At 40.6% G+C, this 22,492-nt stretch overlaps 1 protein-coding gene across 3 annotated transcripts in view; it reads right to left on the bottom strand.

Annotated features, from left to right (window-relative positions):
• Positions 1-22,492, bottom strand: part of SLC39A11 (solute carrier family 39 member 11) — a 386,037-nt gene that overhangs the window by 12,384 nt on the left and 351,161 nt on the right. The window lies entirely within an intron of this gene.

Genomic DNA, 22,492 nt, shown 5'->3' with positions numbered 1-22,492 from the left:
CAAACAATTATAAATACAATAAATACAGTAAGAGTAACAATGAGATAGAATCTAGATGGCTAAGAGTTCTCTATCAGTCTGTGAGTATAACAGGCCCTTTTAAAATCATTCTATGATGCTAGCCAACCCCAGGAGTGGCTAGTCCCCTTCCCTTTCCAGGCCTGCTGGCAAAACCAGGTTTTTAGTTTTTTACAGAAGTCCAGGAGCAAGGGGGCCTGTCTCACCTCTGGGGGAAGAATGTTCCGAAGGGCAGGAGCTACCACAGAGAAGGCACACTTCCGAGACTCTGCCAGATGGAGCTCTTTTACAGATGGGGTCTGTAACATGCCCTCTCTGTATGGCCGGGTGGGACAGGTTGATGTGATGGGGATGAGACGGTCCCTCAGGTAACCTGGTCCCATGCCACATAGGGCTTTAAAGGTAATAACCAACACCTTGAATTGGACCTGGAAGCAAACTGGAACCCAGTGCAGCTCACGCAGCAAAGGTGTTACATGTGCAAACCTTGGAGCATCCAAGATTGCCCGCACAGCTCCATTCTGGACCAACTGAAGCTTCTGGATGTTCTTCAAGGTAGCCCCATGTAGAGCGCATTACAGTAGTCTATATTTTGCATGGAAAGCTGACGTAGTAGGAAAAATGCTAAGCCTAATGTTGCCTAATGTGTATTTTTTTTCACAAGGCAAAAGATACTGAGATGTTGAGGTTTTAACCAACCTTGTCTTCTTCCCCAAATGTGTATTCCAATCTAAATAAACACAAAGAACAACATGTCCTATTCTGGGGTCTTCAAGAGACTCCTCATATGACTTACTCAGAGGTGGAAAAACACAAATTTATGCAGACTAGGCTTGAATGAGACAGCAGGAATCTGGAGCTCCTTACTTTCTTACAAAGAGCTTGAACATCATATCTTACTCATGTTTGGCCATATATTAATTATAAACTCTCTCCAAACACCAGCAAAGAAGAGAAGAATTTTCTGTGATCAAGCAAGCCAAAGAACTCATTCCTAAAGCTACAACAATTCCAGGTATCAAATGTCTGCCTCTCTTGAGGTAGCTCAATTCTGCTTTGCCTGCACCAGCCTTCTTTCTTCAAAGAGGAAAGGGCAGATGCAGCTCAAGTAGAGTTTGACTGGCTACTTGTGATCAAAAGTAGGGGGAACTTTGAAAGGGGGGGGGTTGTTCAAGGCCTGAGCCAAATAAGGCCTCAGCCCTAATAAACATAGCTTTACATATCGCTTTCTTTGAAAAAAAGAAAAGAAAAGCTGTTTCGACTACAATTGCCCCTTCTACATGCCTTTCTGTATGCAACCTTCCATGATATACTTTTTGGTATGCATTTCCTCCAGATAACTGCTGTTTTGTGAGGATTTTGGGGGGGGGGGGGTTAAGAAAGAATTAAGTGGGCTGTGTGAATTATGGTCAGTCTGCAATTTCTAAAATCTGATGTGTTCGACATTCCTAGGCTGAACATCCCTTCTTTTCATTCAAAACAGATTTGCATTCTTGGACTGCAGGAAAGTGTGCACAACCTTCACCATTATAGCATAGCTATATTCCTGAAAGGTGGGGGTTAATATGGGTACAATCAGTTAGAAAGTTAGAAAAGTATTGGTGGTACCAGTTAACAGAGGAAAAGGCTAGGATATCTGAAAACAAAATGTATTCATATGCCTTCATCAAAGAGAAATAAAGCATCCATTTATTTTATGGTAGAATTTGGAGGTTTAAGTCTGTTGAATATACAGACATAATAAAATAAAGGCAAATTTATTGTCTGGCTTCGAAGCCTTCTAATATGTAAACAAATCTAATGGCTGCAATAGACAATAGTCTGCTTAAAGTTGTTAATATATTGTTAAACACTGAGTAACTGATTACTGCTGATAATGATTTTTAAAAAGACAGCTGACCAATTTTAACCAAATAAGCATTTCACAATTCATCTATTGAGAGCTTAACTGCTGATGAGTAGAAACATAATTTTTCTAGGAGTGTCAAACCACCAAGGTTTAATTGTCCTTAAAACAGACACGCAGCTTTGAATTTAAGCAAATCTCATCTGCAGAGGCAAGAAAAGCAATGTGGTTATGTAGACACAATATTGAGTTTTAATGTGAGAAATCCAGATTGTAATCTCTGTTCAACCACAAAGCTCACTGGGTGGGCTTGGGCAAGTCACAATCTCTGCAGAATCTATGTTACTGGCTTATTGGAAGGATAAAAGAACAAAGAATTGCAAAGTGCTTTATGCACTGTAAAATGTACCTGCCCTTTCTTCTCCCTCATCAGTAGTGCCTTGTACCCTTTTCACTGCTTCTGTTCTTCAGAGGAGCTCAGTCTTGGCAGCCAGGTTTCCACTACAAGATACTGCATGTGTCTGAACGTGCCATATTCAAGAAAAGTGGAAGCCAAGAATGGGCTGCCAATGATCGCTAGGGATAGCAGGTGAACATATGGTTTACTTAGGTTGAGAAGGCAGAAGAGGGAAAGTGAAAATAGATTTCTCAGTAATATCTCTATAAAGATTAATATGCAGTCTGGAGACAAATGTTTTCTTACAATACAGCAATGCTGCAAAATAAGACTATCATGCTACTTATGATGTAACTGTGAAATAGATTAAGCCCCCCCCCACTCCCCAAAAAAAACAATTATTAAACATTCTTATCACATTTTTTGCCTCTAAAACTGTAACAAGATATATTTTAAAAACTAACTCCTGGAAGGGAAATGACTGTACTTGGAATTATAAAATGTTACTTCCCTATAGGTACTTTCCAAGAAATGGTCAGGGGATTAAAAGTAACTAAATTCTAAAAGGTTACAGACAAAATGCTTCAGTGAATCAGCCTGATTGTTCTCATGGAACAGAAGGGGGTATTAATAAGAAGTGAGCTACAGATTCACGAGCAAACATTTGAGTTTAGTTCCATTTCAGCATACATGGCATAGGAGCAAAAGAGTGCAATGTTACATTACATTCTTGGTATGGCTGCTGCTGAACTATGACACAGGGTCCACTTGCTGTATGTTGGAATGCCGGCCTGCAAATTTTCCTACAATGGAATTTTAAAGGAAACTTCAGCTCCCCTTCTTGGGTTTCCCTATTTGATGATGGAACTTGCTGCTCCCAGATATGAAGGATTAACAACGCCAGAGGGCGGACTCTGGATGAGAGTGGTGCAAACCTTTCTATTGTCTTCAAGCTCTGCCTATAAAGCTCACTTGTGCCCTATAGTAACCCCTTATGCCACACACATGAACAGTATAATTCCACTCCAAATAACCTAAGTCAAGCAACTGCAACATTCAAAACCCAACAAGGTTACATCTATGATAATGTTGAAAGGTTAGCATAGTTACCTTTCCTAAAGGTAGGGCATCTCGTGTGCACTATACCTATATAACTTCTGCCTGTATGGTCATTCCCCATTCTCCAGACTGGATGGCCAGTTATGTACAGTACATGTTGTTTGGGATATGCAAATCTATTCTTGAATTAAAGGAACAGGAGATTAAGTATTACAATATCGCTGAGCAGCATCTACAGCACAGAAAAGAAACATTAGCAGATTTTACTGAGCTCATGTGTGCAGACAACTGTTCTGTATAATGGTCATGCTTCTCCCTGTTCTTTTGGGGCATTGTGAATGGGAAGACTGAGGAACACTTGAGCTCTGGTGGAATCTCTGACATATCAACTGAGCTCAGTAGTGGACAAAAGGGTGGTGCCCTGTGTGATGTGTCAACTGAAAAGAAATGCCACCTATATTCTATATACAGAGATCAGGATAGATGCATTTACATATCTTTGGGGTTATGCTGTAGCTTGCTTCAGCACTATGCAGCCTCCAGGGGCCATTATCCCCATCTCTGGTGGCTTTAGAGATCTACCCTCATGGGGGAGACGTCTCCCCTGAAATATGGAGCTGAAAAACAACTGGGCTTCTTTCCGAGCCCTCTGTTCTTTTCCATACTGAGAACCACCCATCTCTTCACAAAGACCGGCTTCATTCTTCAGGCAGAGAAAGTTCAACAGCTGCAAGAGAGATCCTTTTCTGACAGATTAAACTCTTGCTTCCTCTTAGGAAAATAAGACTCGGGATGGAAGGAACAAAACTGCTTCGTGTTGCTTAACTTTTTAACAGCTGACAGAAAGGAGGAGGCTGGGAGAAACTGATGAGAGTCAAGGGAAGAAGGGAGATGAGGGGAAATCATCTCTCCAGGAGAACAGGGGAGCTGCTGTCTACAAGCAACCCTACCCCCTCCTTTGCCTCTCCTTAGTACAAAGCAGCTCTTACCAGCTCCAACCACGACAAACTAATGAGTGGGAGAGAGAAGCATGAATGGAAGAGGCTGTGCTATAAGAAACCACAGATTGCCACTTTCCCCTACCAGAAGGCAAAGCCTGTTTTGACCTTGCTCCAGTTATTCCCCTAAAAAAAACAAAGAAAGAGCAATTAGGTGAATTTTTGTTTTGCTTTGTTCTATAGAGAAAGGATGGGTTAGTCAGGCGATGATGACTGAATGGGAATAGGAAAGGAATTAGGGAAAATCTATGCTAATTATATGCATTAAACATCTCGATGCATGCTTTGAGGCAAGGAATCAAACAATGCCGATCCTTCTTGGTCTTACTTTTGAATGGAAATTACATTCTTGCAGGGTAATACTCCCTTTCTTGACCTTTGGGCAGTGTCTGATAATGCAACTCTATGCATGTCTGTGCGGGTGGAACAGCCTTCAGAACTTACAACCACTCTATCAACACAGTAAATGGTTTGTACTTGCCAACATTTAAAGTCCCACTTAGAGCCAGTATTCTGGAAACTTGGGAATGATTTCTCTGCAGCTGTTAGTCCAAAATACTATCAGGCTCACCTCTCCTTTCCATGTTAGCTAACCGCACCCAAATTATGCAAAATACCAACGTGCCAAATCTGTTTTAGAAACAGAAGATACTTAATTGTAAAAACAATAAAGAGACAGATGCTGAAGCTAGATGAAGGGCTCCTTTAGCCTTTGTTAAATTCAACAGTTTAAGATTAAGCAGATGGTGGATGAAGGATGTCTTAGCTTGGGAGTGGCAAAGGTCTCTGGACTGGCTCTTAAGTGATTCAGGACCCCATGTAGGGCCTTTCCTCTGAAAGAGCATCTGAGGGAGGTGGGACATTCCTTGGCAAAGGTGAACAAGGCCATATAGCTGCTTCAAGGACCTCCTCATGGCTACTCAGATCACAACATGAGCTAAGATCCTCAGCCTGTGCTTTACGATGTCTCCTGGGAAATCAAAATTGGAACAAAGTTCTTAGACATGAATGCCATCAAGGAGTCCACCTTTTGGAGCTAATTTTTGTGTGGTTTTTGGTTCAGAGTCAAGAAAGAGGGTTCTAGCAGATGTTGACATTAATACTACAACTAATACTTCAAATCTTTTAGTAAAGTAGACTCATCCGTTCCATGTAGCTTAACTCTCTGAGCAACAACGTCTGGGGGAGGTGGGATCTAAAATAGTCAAGATGGGGGACATGGCAGTAATCAAGGCCCCATACAAAGGGGGAGCCGTTGTGCCGCTACTGACTACTATCTTTTTGACAGCCCCCTCCCCACCAATGCGTGGCCGTATCCCTTTCTTGGGGCAACAGTCACTATCAGTAGAACTTCAAGTAGCTCTTGAACTTTAATTAGGATTGAATAAAACCTGTTTACCAATTTGGAGGATAGGTTTGTGCAATTAGTATTCATGCATTTTTAAACCACACTGGAAAGGGCAAAGGTAAGTTTCCTCAGAGGATGGCTGGCTGGCAAATGAAATCTTGGTTTCCTTATTGTTCTATAATGACAGTAGGAAAAAAAACTGCCTTGCTAAAAAGATACTCTTTATCTTCCTCAGAAGGTTCTTCTCCATTGCTTAACTGAAAGGGCCACAGTACCTTCTACCAAAGGGAAAACTATTCATGATTTCCTTAAGCCTGGGAACCAACACCCTAGTACCAAAATATTTGGTATCCTATATTATTTTGTTTTTTGTAGGCTTGTTCCCTGATACATATCTTATTTATTTAAATACTTTGAGCCTGTCCTGAACCATAGACTTCAGGTTGGGAAAACCATTTAAAAAACCCCAATTCAATAACAGCCAGTACATTTTTTTTTAAAAAGGCTAACATAATTGAAACACTACTACCTTGTGCTTATCAAGACCCAGCAAAATTTACTAGGAACGGTTTGTTTGTTTATTGAACAAATTTATATGGCCAACTCACGGTGACTCTGGGCGGCATACAGAATTAAATTAATCTGGGGAATGAAATGAGTTTCACATTGCTGCCAACTGCATGGCTTTTCATAACTGAGATTCTAATGCTAGAAAGGTGCTCCCTTAGTCCTCTGCATACTGTACAGCTTTCAGTGGTGTGAAAGGAGAGAAAGGAGTCCTATTTGCAGTTGCCCACAGAAACACATGTTAATCTTGGGAAAGTATCTCTTGTGATGGGTTTGTAATGCAGTGAAGGAGGTTCCTCTCTAAAATGACTGAACAAAAAAGTTTTTGCGATTGGTGCTGTGTAAGTATCATCTGTTCGTTTTATGATTGTTTCCTAGCTCTGCACAAGAGAAGATCACAACTCCAGCAAATTTTCATGGAAAACAAAAGATCCATTATGAAGGACTAGGAAGAAACTCTTTGAAGGCTCCCTCATATGGCATAGGATGGAAATGGACATTATAAAGAAATGTACACCCCCCACACATACATGCATACCAAAAGGCCAGTGTCATAATATAAACAGCATTACAATAGACCTGAAGAGCAGCAGCATTTAATAGAATTGGACAAAGTGATGTTCACACTTCCAGGACAGCAAACAAACAGCTGCCAACTGAATTCATGAGTTTATTAACACCAGGGGACAGGAAAACAATTCAGGCATTAGGAAGCCGAAGCAATCTCTGAATAAGAACAAAAGAGGTAAAGAAAAACAGCATCTAAATTAATAAATAACATGTAGTTAGACAGGACAATGTTATAAAATTATATCTTTATCACTATCATTAGGACAACTCAAACTCCAAAGGAATAAGACAATTTTCGTCCCGTGCCTCCCTCAATTCTTTCCTTTGCAGATTGTATTTTGTCTCTGAATACTCCTATTTCCTCTTACTCAACACCCAACTATACATGATATCCGAAAACTGAGATTTCACAGTACTTGACCACTGACCTGCAATGGTGTTTATTAATTGATTATGATTGCCATTTTCAAATTTTGCCCATACCAGGAAAACTGCAATTCAGTACGGCAGTTTGCTCAGGAAACTTTTGATTCATAATACATTCCCAACATTTCCTTATAACTCTCTGTAGCGGAGGAAGACAAGCAACAAGCAATAAGCAAGTGGTCTTTCAACAATCCTGCTATTGAGGCACTCAGGGGAGCTTCCAAAGAATTGAACATTCTCCACAAAACTGCTTGAAAACCTCTGGCACAAGGTATCTGACCATATTTGGTGGCTGGCACGCAAGAATGAAGAAGCAGGTGGAACTTCATCTCCACATGCTGCTTCTGTTACCAGCTGGATTGTGAACTCACAGAGTCCCAGGGCTCATTGCCCTGTAAGGTAAAGGAAGAGAAAGAGTCAGGCAGCTTCTGTTACCAGACAGGTTCCCCGCCTCCCATCAGGTATTGAGCTGTTTCCTATTTTATAAGCATTCGCCAATCCTAAACGGGGGACCTTTTCTGCTGGTTTCTCTAACCCTACACTGCTTCTTTGACAGCTGCCATGGCATCACCTTGAAGATCTCTACTGATGCTTCTATAAAAAGTGGCAAAGAAATTTGGCATCCCTACGTATTTGAAAGGTCAAGGCACAGAAAGCTTTCTATAAGCCTAAAGCCTTGTTTTGAAAGGCCTATTCTTTGGTAGGATGATTAGGAAAGTAGGCTACATACAGTATTCTTCACAAACCCATTTTCACTCTGGCTTCAACTCCCTACATGCATGTGTATTCTTGCATGGCTGAGACCTTAACATAATGTTTTGATTGTTATCGTATTGCCATGAAAGGGCCGATTGTTTTGGGTTTCTACAATTACATCATGGCTTCCCACTCTGGTTACCTGTCAAGGTGTTTGATCAGGGCTGCGGGTGGGAAGGACTCCTGTGGTAAGCCTTGAGCACTTCCCCATACCTGCCTTACCTGTTCAACCTGGCTGCCTTAACATGCAAAGTTTCCCTCTCCCCCTCCCTTTTTAAAAAATTCTGCTCTTTTGCATAAGGCAGGCACAGAAAAAGGACTTGGGATAAATTATATAGAAGCTTTTCAATCTTTTCCAATTCTGCCTCATAGGAGTCTGGGGGCTTCTTTCTGGATTTCTGCACTGAATTAAATCCACATTAAAGAAAACATTTTTCATGAAGAAGTAATAAAAATTGTTGATTTTTCATACTAAAAATTGTTGATTTTTCATACTAAAAATTGTTGATTTTTCATACTAAAATTGTTCATACTAAAATTATGGATTATATAATATTTTGCAATAAAATTTTAATACAATTGATAAATACCTCCCTATCAACAGTGACTGGAACCAACTGCAGGGGAAGGGGGAGAACCACTGCAGAACAGTGGCCCCCACTGTGATTTTGTCCAATAATTGCCTAGAATAGTCTTCCCAGTGGCACTGCAATAACAGCAGAGAAGTAAACATGCTTCTCCACTCTTATTGCCACAAGGTAAGTCCTGATAAAGGTTTTTACCTGTGCCTGGTTGGCTCCATTCCTTCTCTTTCTCCAAAAACATTCCAGACACCTCTTGTTTCACTTCATCTTCCAGAGCTACCCTGTAAACCAGAGGGCTGTATGGGAACCATGATCACAAAAAGTCTGCACAGGTACAGTCTGATCCAAGGATCAAGTCACACACTCATTCCAAGCTGTGCCTAAGACCTTGGCTGAGCCATGCACCAGCTGCAGGGTCCATCAGTCGCCTGGGGTGGGCCAGCTGAAAAGGCTGTACTTCCCTGCAGTGGGGGGTGTGATTGTCCATGACAACAGACTAATACTCACATCCCCCAACTGCTGATGTCGCCACGGCCTGAGACAAAAACCAGACCTAGTGTGCGACCCCACTGTGAGTTGAGCCCCTAATAATTTGGATCAGGTCCATGGCTGCCCTAAACTCCCGACCTCTGACTCCAGGCCTAAATAAGGGAGGTTGAAGTCCCCCAGAACATCAGCCTGGGGAACTCCACTGCCAAAACCACAGGGATAGAGGAGGAGATCCTAATGGTAAAGTGAAAGGTTAGAGATTGCAACCTCCTCTCCCAGAAGCAGTCTGGGTATATACTTCCTGGTCTGTTGTCTTCCTTTGGTGTAACTGCTTGGTAGTTACTGCTGCCAACATCTATCTGCTGCCAACCTCTACCTTCCACAGATGCCTTTACCTAGCATCCTATTTGTGCTGTGGCTCTCTATTCCAATCATTCTGAAAAATGATTCTTATCTTACTTACTTAACGGCTTAGGCTTTTGTCTTTCTCGCTCTGAAACGTAGCGGGGGCATAGGACAAACAATTTCTCAGAACCATATTCTTTTCCTAGGACTCTCTAATTCCTATTGCAGCCCCTGTTCCAAAGTGTTTGAACCAAGAGCTTGCTCAACTATATAAGCAACCCAAGTGATTCACTTGGAGAGGATTTCGTTCTTCTGGAGGATTCATTTTTAGGCATTGCAACAAAGCCATTCCAAAGCCTCGTTTGAAGTAATTAGGCCAAGGTAAGGTCACAGAACAGTGTTCAGGCTTTCAAATTCAGAGCTGTATAAAGCAAGTTGTATAAAATAAGAGCCGTCCAGGACACATGAAATGATGCAAAGGAATGATCCCTACACCATAACACCTTCTAGACATATGAGATGCTCTTTGCTCCATTTTAATGTAACAAGCTTACTTGTTTTGATAATATTCAGAAATAATGATGTAAAAAAATTAGGCCAGCAAAAATAAAGCACAAAGGTAGTTCTCCCTTACCGACCACAATTGGGATTGGCAACTCTGTTGCTAAGCAATGTGATCATAAAGTGAAATATCACATGACTGCAATGGATTTATAACCTCATTTCTGCTATGGTCGTTAAGTGAAACACCACAGGTTGTTAAGTCTGAAGTCATGTGACTGCAACTTGCAATTTCCTACCGGCTTCCTCATTGACTTTGCTTGTTGGAACCTGGCTGTGAAGGTCGCAAATGGCGATAACGTGACCACAGGATGCCGCGACTGTTGTAAATGCATGCCAGTTGCCCAGCGCCCAAATTGATCACAGGGACCGCAACTCTGAGGACTGGTTGTAAGTCTCATTATTCAGCACCATCATAATTTCCAATGGTCGCTGAACTAGTGGTTGGTAAGTGAAGACTACCTGTACATAATTGCTAATTAATTATAAAATACATGCAGTACTTAATATCACTAGATGTGGAATCTAAGCTCCAAATTCCTTCCTAGCTCAATTGCAGGTGATTTTATTCTAGTATAGCAAACACACACACACACGTCACTAAAGTGGTTGAGGCATTTTTCAGGACAAAAGTGACTGGGAGGAGGCCAGCACATGCCTCAAGCTAATTTAGGCGCATGTATTGCTTTGGTGATAGAACAGTTCCAAAAACAGAATGCTGACAACGAAGCAATCACACAAGAGTTTTGGGGAAAATCATAGCCAGCAGCAAACCTATAAGCTTTTAAGGCCAAGTTCAAACTTATATGAAATAGTCATTTATAAATATAACGTCTTATATGAATTCTGCAATAATCAGGAACAGTGCGTGACATCCAAAGCCACCTTGATTTTTTTTTTACCAAAAAAAAATTTCATTTTAATTTAATTTAATTATTAAATTAATCATATACTTTAATTATTACAAACATTGTTATTATTATTTCAGTGTACATAATTACAGGCTTTTTCCACATTGCCCAAATGAACAACAACTCTTTTTAGCTTCATCAAATGTCTCTTTATTTTAGCAAATTTCCAATGTGCTCTATAGCACAATGACTCAGTGATTTCATTATCTCCAAGACAGACAGACAGACAGACAGATAAAAGATTGCAACCTTAGCATTTCTCTCTCTGCTTTTAAACTTGCTTTAGCTTGCTCTTATTAAATGATGTTGGATATAATTGTGTTGGATTGTTTTATCATTTTGCAATTGTTTTTAATTTATTTAAAAAGAAAAGCTGTATGAAACCCAAAGAACTCAGGAGGTTTTGGAGATGCATATTTGATAAATGAATGTATGCATCCCTTTTCACTGTGTTTACCTGTGAGGAACAACTTTGGCATCCTGCTCTTGTCCACGTAGGGAACAAGGAGGGACTTAGAAGGGAACAGCAAGGCTATTAAGCGGCCATGGTTGCAACTACTTTCTGGTATCCCTTGCCTGGGGCAGCCAGCTCTCTTTGCCTAATGGTAGGGCAGGTCCTTACTCAACATAAAGGCTTTTTGAAAGGAAGAGGAAAACCTTTGTGAAAAAGATCAAGGGCCAGGAGTGGGTAACTTAGTAGCCACCAGATGCTTACACCTACACCTTCCATAAGCTAATGATGAGGGGATAGAGAGGTTATGATCCAACACATCTGGAAGATAGCACTTTGGCCTTGCTGCTTCAGTGAGTTTTTCTTCAGGTCTGCTAGGTACACTAGTCAAGGATGGCCCTAGACCTTCTACCACCCACGCAAAACATTGCTGCCTATGGTAATGGTATGTGGGAATGACCTTGGGAGACAGGAGTAAGAGCAGCAGACTGGACAACCAGCATGTAAAAGATGTCTCAGCCCACAAAAGGACTGAGATTAACGTTAGCCCTTTGTGGTAGTCCAAACAAGAAGCACACCAACGAATACTAGCTCTATTTTTATTGTAAGACTACATTAACCGAATCTTGCAAGTCTGAAAGTATTTCTCCCTTCCTCTCCTTTTACTCTCCAGAAAACTAGGAGGGCCCCTTATGAAACTATTCCCACACCTCCTCTCTTTCTGTGGACTGAGATATCTTTTACATGCCAGTTGTCTAGCCTGTGGTTCTCCCTCCTGTCCTTCAAGGTCATTCCCACACACCATTATACCTACTGATTAGTCCTCCATTGCACTCAAGGTGAAAAGACTAGCTATAGAGAACAGAGCAGCCCTCTAGCACAAATGGGCATGTATTCCAACATCTCCACACCATTCCTGCCCCAACAGTTGCCATCCGAGGCTGTCTCCTTCTGTCTAATCAGATGCCAATCCCAATTCAGCAATACCTTGTTTTTCTATCTTTGCCTCTTCAAGTCATGCTATGTTTCTACCATAATGTTTTCTGTGGAAAGCTATTTCAGAGGCAAATGGCTGCTTTAAAAAACTTGGATTAATGTAAAAGCAAAATGCATGAAGCCACGATCAGGAAAAGGCCCATCCACTGTTTCCACGTCTTTTATTAGGAAAAGTAGCCACATAAAATAGCATTGGTGCCATCTGCAAATGGCTCAACCACATTTATTTTGTACTTGTGACACTAGACCAGTCGTAAGCAAACCTCTGGCAAGCATGGCTCAACCACAAGTGTTGCTGCCCTTCTAGTAATGACACACAGAGGACATTTCTTTGCATTAATCAAACCATTAGTCCACCAAGCTGAAAATTTTGCCACGGTGACTGATAGCAGAAATTCAGATGACATTCTTTTCCACTCATCCACAGAGATGCCAAGGATTGAACTGAGGACTTGCTGTCTTCAAATCTACCACTGAGCTTCAGTGAGTAGACCCTACAATATACATATAACTCCTGTACCCAGGCTTCTTGTCTGTCAAATCAAGGGTTTGTAAATACAAGTTTACACACTATTGTAATGCATTACAATACTGCAATGCATTACAATATTACAATATTGTAATGCATTGTAATGCAAAAGTGTGTAAACTTGTCCTTGTGCCATTAGTAGAGTCACTTGTACTTCACAATGTCCCACTTACCCATCATACCATATGTGACACTCAAGTCACACGTTGGCCACCCATGCGTTGGACTTGAGTCCAAAAAGTAACATAGCAACAGACATCAAAATATTCCTGATTGATTTGAGAACTGGAAAACACATTATTTGAGCTATTCCTCTACCGCTCCAAATAGAAGTTATCTGGCTTTTGATTATTAGTCTTTCTGCTGCTTGTGGTATTGTTTTAAAAAAGACATCTTTACTATAGCAAGGCTAGGCAGGCAAACTGGAGGTCAAATATTAAGCTTTTACTATTTTTGGAACTCCTTTAAAAGGAACCTTCTTCTGAAAGCCTGCTACCTTTAGCCTCTTTAGAAATGCCTTTTTTCCCTCTCAAATTATAAATCGCATGTTAGCATTGGCAAGGCCACACACAAAGTACAATTTAATGATGCAGCAGCATTGATCCCAAGAAGGTCTAGAATTGGATAGAGTTTTAAAGCCCTGTAAAGGTTATTAAAATATTTTATTTCGATAGAAAAAAAAGCACATCTGAATTAAAACTGGGTGGTCTGAAGGCAGAATTCAATCTCTTGCCTATCTAAAATATTTTCTATAGTACTTGTGAATTTATGTTTTGTCCTCTGTTATCTGTATCACAATCATAAACCCATTCCTTAAACACATTTTCAACACAATCTCTCCTCTGTTGGAATATATGTATCATGTAGCCTAGATTTCATTCCCTGGGTGGGGATGGGCCAGCTTTTCAAAGAGTTATATGGTGAATGTGGAATTGAGAAACATTTTTGAGTCAGAGGCATCAGCATTCCTCAACAACTAGTAAACACTCTACTGAGAGATTTGTTTTGTTAGACCAACCTTTAACAAACTGAAAAAATTATGCCTAGATTTTTTTAAAATACTGGCTTTTCCTCTTTTTTTAAACCTCTGTAGTCTGATAGGGAACAGATTATGAAAAGCAGGTACTTGAGAAAGAAGGTTTGAGTCTTCCCATATGGCCAGGTGTCTTGTAAAAGATCAAGATCAGGCTCTGATGCAGTTAAACCATTTTTTAAAATTTATTTTCTATTCCTTTATTATTTTTATAAATAACTCAAGGTGGCGAACATACCTAACACTGTGGAGTCCTTGGTGCTCTCTGAGCCTTGTTGTTTTCTTGCAGACGTTTCATTGCTGGGCTAGGCAACATCTTCAGTGTGAACAGGGAGTGGGCCTTGCTCTCTGTTTATATACTGTCCAGCTTGTGTTGGTGGAGGTGTTGTTCTCTTCTTGGGAGTTCCTTGATTGGGCTGTTGTTTGCTGCTTGGTTGATTGATGGAGTTAATAGTTCCTTGATTAGGGTGTATTGTGCTGTTTGGTTGTTCATCTGGTGTTAATCCTAGTGCTAATCTTTGCATATGTGGGTGTTGCTTGCTGGCGAGGAGGTGTTCTGGTCTTTTGGTTTTCTATTATCTCTTTTGAATGGTATGTAAATGTTGTTTACCTCTATGTGTCTGTTGATGGCTGCTTTGTCTGAGTGCCAGGCTTCCAGGAATTCTCTGGCATTTTTGGATTCGGCTTGGTTTAGGATGCTCACAGTTTCCCAGTTGAAAGTATGGTTGAGTCTGTCCATGTGTTGTGAGATTAAGGAGTTTTCATCATGTCTTCTGACTGCTAGTTGGTGTTTGTGGATGCGCTCTGCTAGTCTTCTGCCTGTCTGTCCTACATAGTGGCTGCTACAGTCCTTACACTGTATGTTGTAGATAACTCGTGTTTTTTCTTCTTGGGCTACTGGGTCTTTTGGGTTACTTACGATGTTTTGAAGGGTTTTAGTTGGTTTATGTGCTACTGTGATGCCGTGTTGTTGTAACAGTCTGTTGGTAGTTTCTAAGATGTTTCTGACGTATGGCAGTGTTATCCTTTGAAGTGAATATTTGTAGCTCAGGGTTGAACTGTGGAGTCCTTGGTGCTCTCTGAGCCTTGTTGTTTTCTTGCAGACGTTTCATTGCCAGACTAGGCAACATCTTCAGTGCGAAGAAGGAGTGGGCCATAAGAACATTATTCAGATGAGCACTTACACACTGCAGCAACCCAGAACACCAGAAAAAAGAAAAAGATCATCTGTACAGCATCTTCTAACAAAATGGATACCTGCTCAACTTTATCAAAAAGTGCCTCATCACCCAACCCACTACAACCCAACCAACAGAAGCTATGAAAAGGATAACTCTGCCATACATCAGAAACATTTCAGAAACCACCAACAGACTGTTACAACCACATGGCATCACCGTAGCACATAAACCAACTAAACCTCTTCAAAACATATTAAGCAACCCAAAAGACCCAATAGGCCAAGAAGAAAAAACAGGAGTTATTTACAACATACAATGCAAAAACTGTAACAGCCACTATGTAGGACAGACAGGCAGAAGACTAGCAGAGCTCATCTATAAACACCAACTAGCAGTCAGAAGACACAATGAGAACTCCTTAATCTCACAAAACATGGACAGACTCAACCATACTTTCAACTGGGAAACTGAGCATCCTAAACCAAGCCGAATCCAAAAACGCCAGAGAATTCCTGGAAGCCTGGCACTCAGACAAAGCAGCCATCAACAGACACATAGAGGTAAACAACAGTTACATACCATTCAGAAGAGACAATAGAAAAGCCAAAAGACCAGTACACTCCCTTGCCAGCAATCAACACCCAGATATGCAAAAATCAACACTAGGATTAACACCAGATGAACCATCAAACAGCACAATACACCCTAATCAAGGAACTATTAGCTCAGGCAATCAACCAAGCAGCAAACAACAGCCCAATCAAAGAACTCCCAAGGAGAGAACAACATCCCTACCAACACAAGCAGGGCAAGCCACGGTATATAAACTGAGAGCAAGGCCCACTCCCTCTTTGCACTGAAGATGTTGCCTAGTCTGGCAATTAAACGCCTGCAAGAAAACAAGGCTCAGAGAGCACCAAGAACTCCACAGTGTTATCCTTTTCATAGCTTCTGTTGTTTGGGTAGTGGGTTCGATGGTCAGGCACTTTTTGATAAAGTTGGGGAGAGTATCCATTTTGCTGGAAGATGCTGTATAGGAGATCTGTTTCCTTTTTCTGGTGTTCTGGGTTGCTGCAGTGCGTAAGTGCTCGTCTGAATAATGTTCTTACACAGCTTCTCTTGTGGGAAGTTGGGTTGTTGCTTTAGTAATGGAGCACTTGGTTTGTATGGGTAGCTTTCCGGTAGACTTGTGTTACTAACTTTCATTTCCTCTGCTGATGAGGATATCCAAGAAGGGTAGTGGGTTGTTGCTTTCTTCTTCCCTTGTGAATTTTATTCCTCTGAAGATGTCATTGATAGTTTCATGTGTCTTCTCTAGTTGTTCCTTTTTTAGTATGACGAATGTGTTATCTACATACCAGAACCATACTTTGGGTTGTATGCGTGGAAGTGCTATGCTTCCAGATGCTGCATTACAATCTCTGCTATGAGTCCTGAAATAGGTGATCCCATGGGTGTTCCTTTGATTTGTTGGTATATTTGTCCATCAAACAAAGTAGTTTGTAAGGCAGAGGCTGATGAGATCCATTATTCTGGGTATTTCTGTCTTGGTGTATTTGACTAGGTTGGGTATGTTGCGTAGAACTGCTGCCATGGATTCTTTCGCTAATGCTGGGTCTATGGATGTGAAGAGAGCTGTAACAGTTTCTAGACCATTGCCTTAACCACTAGACCATTTAAACCAGTAACAACAACAACAACAAAAAATCCAACAGAAGGGCAGCTATATACTACTCATGGGCATCCAAAAGGGGGCAAGTGATGTCACATGTGCTGCGACATCATTGTGGATTCTACCAGATGCCTATGATGCTGCATTGTTAACATACTGACCACACAGAATGCTAAGTCATGGATTGCTTGAACCATGATTTACTGAATAAATTACAACAACTAAGTTCCCACTACACACCAACCCAAAACTTTAAAAAGCAAACACATTATGTCTTAGTGATATGTGAATCCACTCAAAGTATACCTTAGCTCTCCTCAGGCTAAGAGTCGTCTCAGACTCCCATGCTGGAACTGAGACAGCAACACAGTTTGCACCCTGTAGCCTTGAATCTGGATTCAAGTTACAGCCTAATGACACAACTGTACAGAGAGGCAGAGGAGCATAGTATTTAAGGAACTGGACTAGGACAGGGGAGAGTCAGATTCAAGTGCAGCCTCAGTCATGGAAGCTCCTTTGTGGTGTGGCGGTTTAGAAGTTGCCTTAACTTTAACGGTAGATTTTTTAAAGCAGAAACATTCTTTTTTCTGCCTCATGCAGAAAGGTGCTGGGATCTAGTAACATCTGAAGTACTTCTCTGGAATCATTTTCAAAGCATCCACAGCCCTCTTCTGCCTAGCCACATATACAGCCAATATACAATGGAACTAAGATCCAGGGGAATATGTTAATGCCATTCTAGATTTTAAATTAGGAACAAAATCCACGAGTATATAACAGAGTCCATCATGAATCATACATGTATAAAAATACTGTTGCTTCTACTTTTTAAAAAATTTATTGGCACATAGAATTAGTCCATTTCTATGAGGCTGATGGAAGAAGTCAATTTTATGTCAACCCTAAGTAAATTTTGCTTTTAAAAAAATGATTAAAATGCTGAGTGTCTGTAAATGCAGTTACTCTTCACCAATTATACAAAAATGAAATGAATAAGTAAGTCCACCATTTGAACTAGCATTTTGATTTTTGTCCAGCTGTTGGCTTTATGACTGGATATATTTCTTTAAAAAATACTCTGAAGGGTCCTATTGAGTCAGTCAGCTGAACTAACAGAACCTGATCAGCTTTTCTTGGTCCCTCCTGCACATTCCTTGTCGGTAACCTTGAGTGTCATTCTCCAGTGCTTGAAACCCAGCAGTGCCTTTTATTGGGCAAATTTATACTTGCTTGCCAATAGAATGAGAAAGATGAGAAAAAGAAGAGTTCCTTTCAAGAAGAGAAGGGAAACTTTCTTTTAAAAGTCTTCATTTTGTTACAAAGGGCCACAGTAAGTATGTTTGGTGAGCAGGTAACATGGCGTGTGTTTGTGTGTATGCACTACCAACTTTTAATTTGCACTGTACTCGTTTGCTTGTTTCTTCTCTTGATAAAAAAAAGGACAGGCATAGAAAATGTCACTATGCTGTGCTCTTGAAAGCCACAATGATCAGAGACAACTTGTAATGAAGATAAGCCCGCCTCAAATGAATAAAAGCAAGCATGCTGCAAAACTAAGCATCAACCTCAAGCAAATACAGGGCTCTTCTTTGCGGATGTGTTAATGAGCGCTCTTCTAGTCCCTGAGTCAGCAGAAAAGTATGTTGGCATAATTTGTGCTGCCCCAGTGGCACAACAACAATCTGCCTCAATGGTTTGGGAGTGGTCCTGTCCTTTAACGTAGGATAACATATGGACAGTGATTGGTGGATTCACCTAACCTCATTTCTCTTCCCACCCATTATCACCACCTGACTGAAAACAACAACAACATTATTCACATTCTTTAAGGTATGGTGACTTGGGTGAGTGTGGGGGATGCAGTCTTCCACCTTTCAACTAACTGACTGACCAGTTGCTGGTACAGAGTTGCTCTATGGCTGTAACCTGCCACTTGAGCTGTTTCTTAGCACAGATCTACTGTCCTAACAAGCAGGAACCATGCTGAGATGATGAATAAGTCTCTAGTGTTTTATTACTGCTACATTAGACAGAAAATCCTAACAAACTGAAGAAGCATGAGAAAACCCATACAGATAAACCCCAAAAGTCAAGGCTGGTCTGTTCTGTGTCTCTTTGAATGACTGCTCAAATTCTCGCTACTACGCATGCATTTTCCCCCCTGGATAGGGGCCCCCTCCTGCTCACCATCAGTGCTCATGACATCTACTGATCTTCTAGAAGACTGATAAATGGCGATTTTACCGCAGGACACTGCGCTGTTGTAATTCCAAGCCAGTTGTGGAGGGCTTGAATCACGATCATGTGACTGTGGGGACACCACAATGGCTGCAACTACGAGGACCCATCATAAGTACCCCTCGTTCAGCGGCATCATAATTTTGAATGGTTGCTGAATAAGTGGACCTTAAATGAGGACTACCTGTACTTGCAAATCCATAAAAAACTGAAAATCTTAATCCATTTTTTAAAAAAAAAAATGTTCATATACTTGTCAACTTATGGTACATGGACTAGCAAACCATCTTTCTTCAGCTTTGATGAAATATTTGAAAAAGAAAATCCAAATCTGCCAAGATAATATGAAGACATGAGGTAAGAAATAAAAGAAAAAAGAAAAGACAGAGTAGCTGGGTGAATGTCAATCTATATGACTCACTAAAATCCTTTAGATCTGTTTGGAATAATGCCAAGTACAATTTGTTTCACACGTTCCTTCAAAGTCTAGCTTTTTACCATGAGCCCAAAGAACACTACAATGGAAGGAATATTGTAGGGGCACAAAACGTCACTTGTGACTGGACTTGGTCCTGTGCTATGACAAAAAGTTATTTCTTCACAGAATTTAATGGTCACAATGGCCTTGGAAGGGAGTTGAGTGAGGAATAGACTCACCTGGCATTTTTTTTTTTTTGCCATATCTTTTGAAAGGGCCCAGCTACATTAAGATACACACTTCATTTGGTTGTGTTGAAACCAAACTATTAAGATGATTATTTATTATTACTAATAATATAATCATCACATCAAAGTAGGGGGAAAAGTTACAGATACAACTTATAAACCCTAAAACAGAAGAAACAGTAATTATAATTAAAACTTTGACAAGGTTTATATAAAATATATTGCAATTATCTTCCAACAGATATGCAGAATATATCTGTTTCTGAAATCAGCATCATTATGTTTGCAATGAATGATGAAATATACAATCCTTTTTAATTAATCATTATGGATTAATGATACTATTTATGATTTTGTTGAATTTTAAACTGTTTTATTGTGAACCGCCCAGAGTCCCCCGTTATGAGGGAGATGGGCGGTGATAAAAATATGATAAACAAACAAATAAATAAATCCTGACTGCTGTAATATAGCCCAATCTTAATAAATATTGGCTTGCAAGTTATTATCCATCTTCCACACTGTCAGTATCTGACATCCTCCCAGCTCCCTTCATCACTTTTGAGGCCAGTGCCTAACATGACTTTTTTCTGTATCAAAAATACGGCAAAAAACTGAATGTTATAAGAAATGTAACTGTAGATAAATGTAGGTATATAAAGCAGATTGAATAACCCATAGTTGCAGTGCTAAATGTCACTGAATGCCACCTCCTTTGGCATCAAAAGAAAATTCTAGGGTCATCAGCCTTCTCATCATCATCTAAGTCAGCATTGTTACAAATAAACTTTTACCATACAGAGTTCAGAGTGTTATATATACACTAGTCCCAATGTTCACCATTAACACTTGCTCACTGACCTAGCAATCTGCTAACATGCGGTTTTGGACAGGATGGTTGGAAATAGCACCAGCACCCCAACATTTGGAGCCTGCTATCTGGCCATCCTAAATATGTTAAAACTGAGGACCCTATCTTTAACTTACTTCCACTGCAGTTACTTTTAACGATTTACAAGTTCTAATTAATTAATTAATTGATTGATTCTTGTTTTGTCAACCTGGCTGACACAAAGTTCCAGAAAGCTAATCCTTATTAGCACATGACTCCCTAAACTTGATTATCATTTTTTTCACACTGAAGATGTTGCCTAGTCTGGCAATGAAACGTCTGCAAGATAACAACAAGGCACCAGGGAAAGCACCAGGGACTCCACACTTGATTATCAAGCCAACCACAGCGGAGAGGGGAGTCTATAGAGAGTCAAAAGAATTTATAGGCCACTGGGAGTGACTGACTGTGGGCCCCACATCTATGCAAATTCATCCCATGTTTTGGGAGAGAGGAAAACTATGTTGGTAGCATAGGACTGACAGAAGGCCTGAAACTTTGTAAGCAGTGGGAAGCAACACAAAACACAGCATAAGTAGCCCAAAGCAAAGAAACAACTTGTCTGATCTCACAAGAAAGGATAAATGGAAGCCTCAAAGTCAGGAAAATACTTGCTCAAGGAGGCTCCACACCTCAGAAGTTATGCTGGTATTTCTTAGGTGAAACAAGCCTGGGGAAATAGTTAATATTGTTGTGTCTTGTATTTTCATTTTCCATCAGGCCCTCTTTAAAACAAAAAAAAAAGGTCTCTCTGTAGACTCAACCACAAAGCTAGCTTCTTCCGCACCTGTGTTTTACAACTCTGAGTTATACAACTCTGTTGCTCAATATATGCTCATAGTACTTCTCAGGTTTTTACTGCCAATCTGCCAATATATATTCGTGTTTGCTTTATGTATGGGGCTTCCTACCAAAACAGTCGCCCCACTTCCTCAGTGTGGGCTGCTGCAGAATTCAGAAATTCAAGCTGAGGTTGATGCAAAACGTTCCACTATCATATGGTTCCTTTTAATCAGTCCCACGAGGCAGAGGCATTTTGAGAGGGGTAAATCAGCTCATTTACACACATGGTTTGCCCTTCTCTTGACCTTCCTTTTGGGAAAGCTGCCAGAGACCGACTCATACCTCTGCTCACATCTGGAGAGAGCTTTGCCTGCATTCCACAGGTTGCTATGCTCAACAGGAACATTTGGGGCACCGACTTTGTAATTGCACTTTAATTTCTTCACTTCTGATTGCACACACCAGCTTTCCACAATGGTAATACTTCAGTAACAACTGAGTGAGCAAGGAGGGCTAGATATTTCGATTAATTAATGACTATACAAGGCTCAGAGAGGCAGCAGTTGGGAACAAAGCAGCAGTGACTGTCTCAGCTGCTTATCTGCCATAGAAGGACCAGGCAGAAGCTAATTTGCCCTGCTCTGGCTCCCAACGGCTTTGTTCTATTTCTTCTATTCTTAATGGATCAAGGCTTACCACTGGCAGAGCTAATTAAATACAGAGAAGTTTTGCTTGCCAATTGATGACTCAGATCAACAAAGGTTGGACAGAGGAGATAAAATTGTCCAAATTAAAAGAAAGAAACAGACCAGGTAGCAGTTACATTTGGTCCGTTAGGCTGAGATGAGTGGTGAGAATTCTGGAGGACAGCGGTAGTTGGGAGAGGAAACATGGTGGCTCTGGATAGCTGCAACACAGCAAGCAGGGTATTCTTCAGGGGTGTCATCTAAACTAGACAACAACCAGTTCCAGCAAAAATTGGTCATGCTGGCCTTTCAAAATGAGAAATATCAAAGCAGGGAATAATCAGGATATCCCAATACATCTTTAAAAAGCTAGATTATTTCAACAAAGATACAAAACAGAGAGAACCCCAATGAGTCACAACAGTATCTATAAGACAGAGGTTTCTACCCTCTGTGATGCCATGAACCACTAACATTTCAAATAGGACAG

This window comes from Candoia aspera, chromosome 2, assembly GCF_035149785.1.
Source record: "Candoia aspera isolate rCanAsp1 chromosome 2, rCanAsp1.hap2, whole genome shotgun sequence".
In the NCBI taxonomy this organism is placed as follows: Eukaryota; Metazoa; Chordata; class Lepidosauria; order Squamata; family Boidae; genus Candoia; species Candoia aspera.
This window is presented reverse-complemented; position numbering and strand designations above follow the sequence as displayed.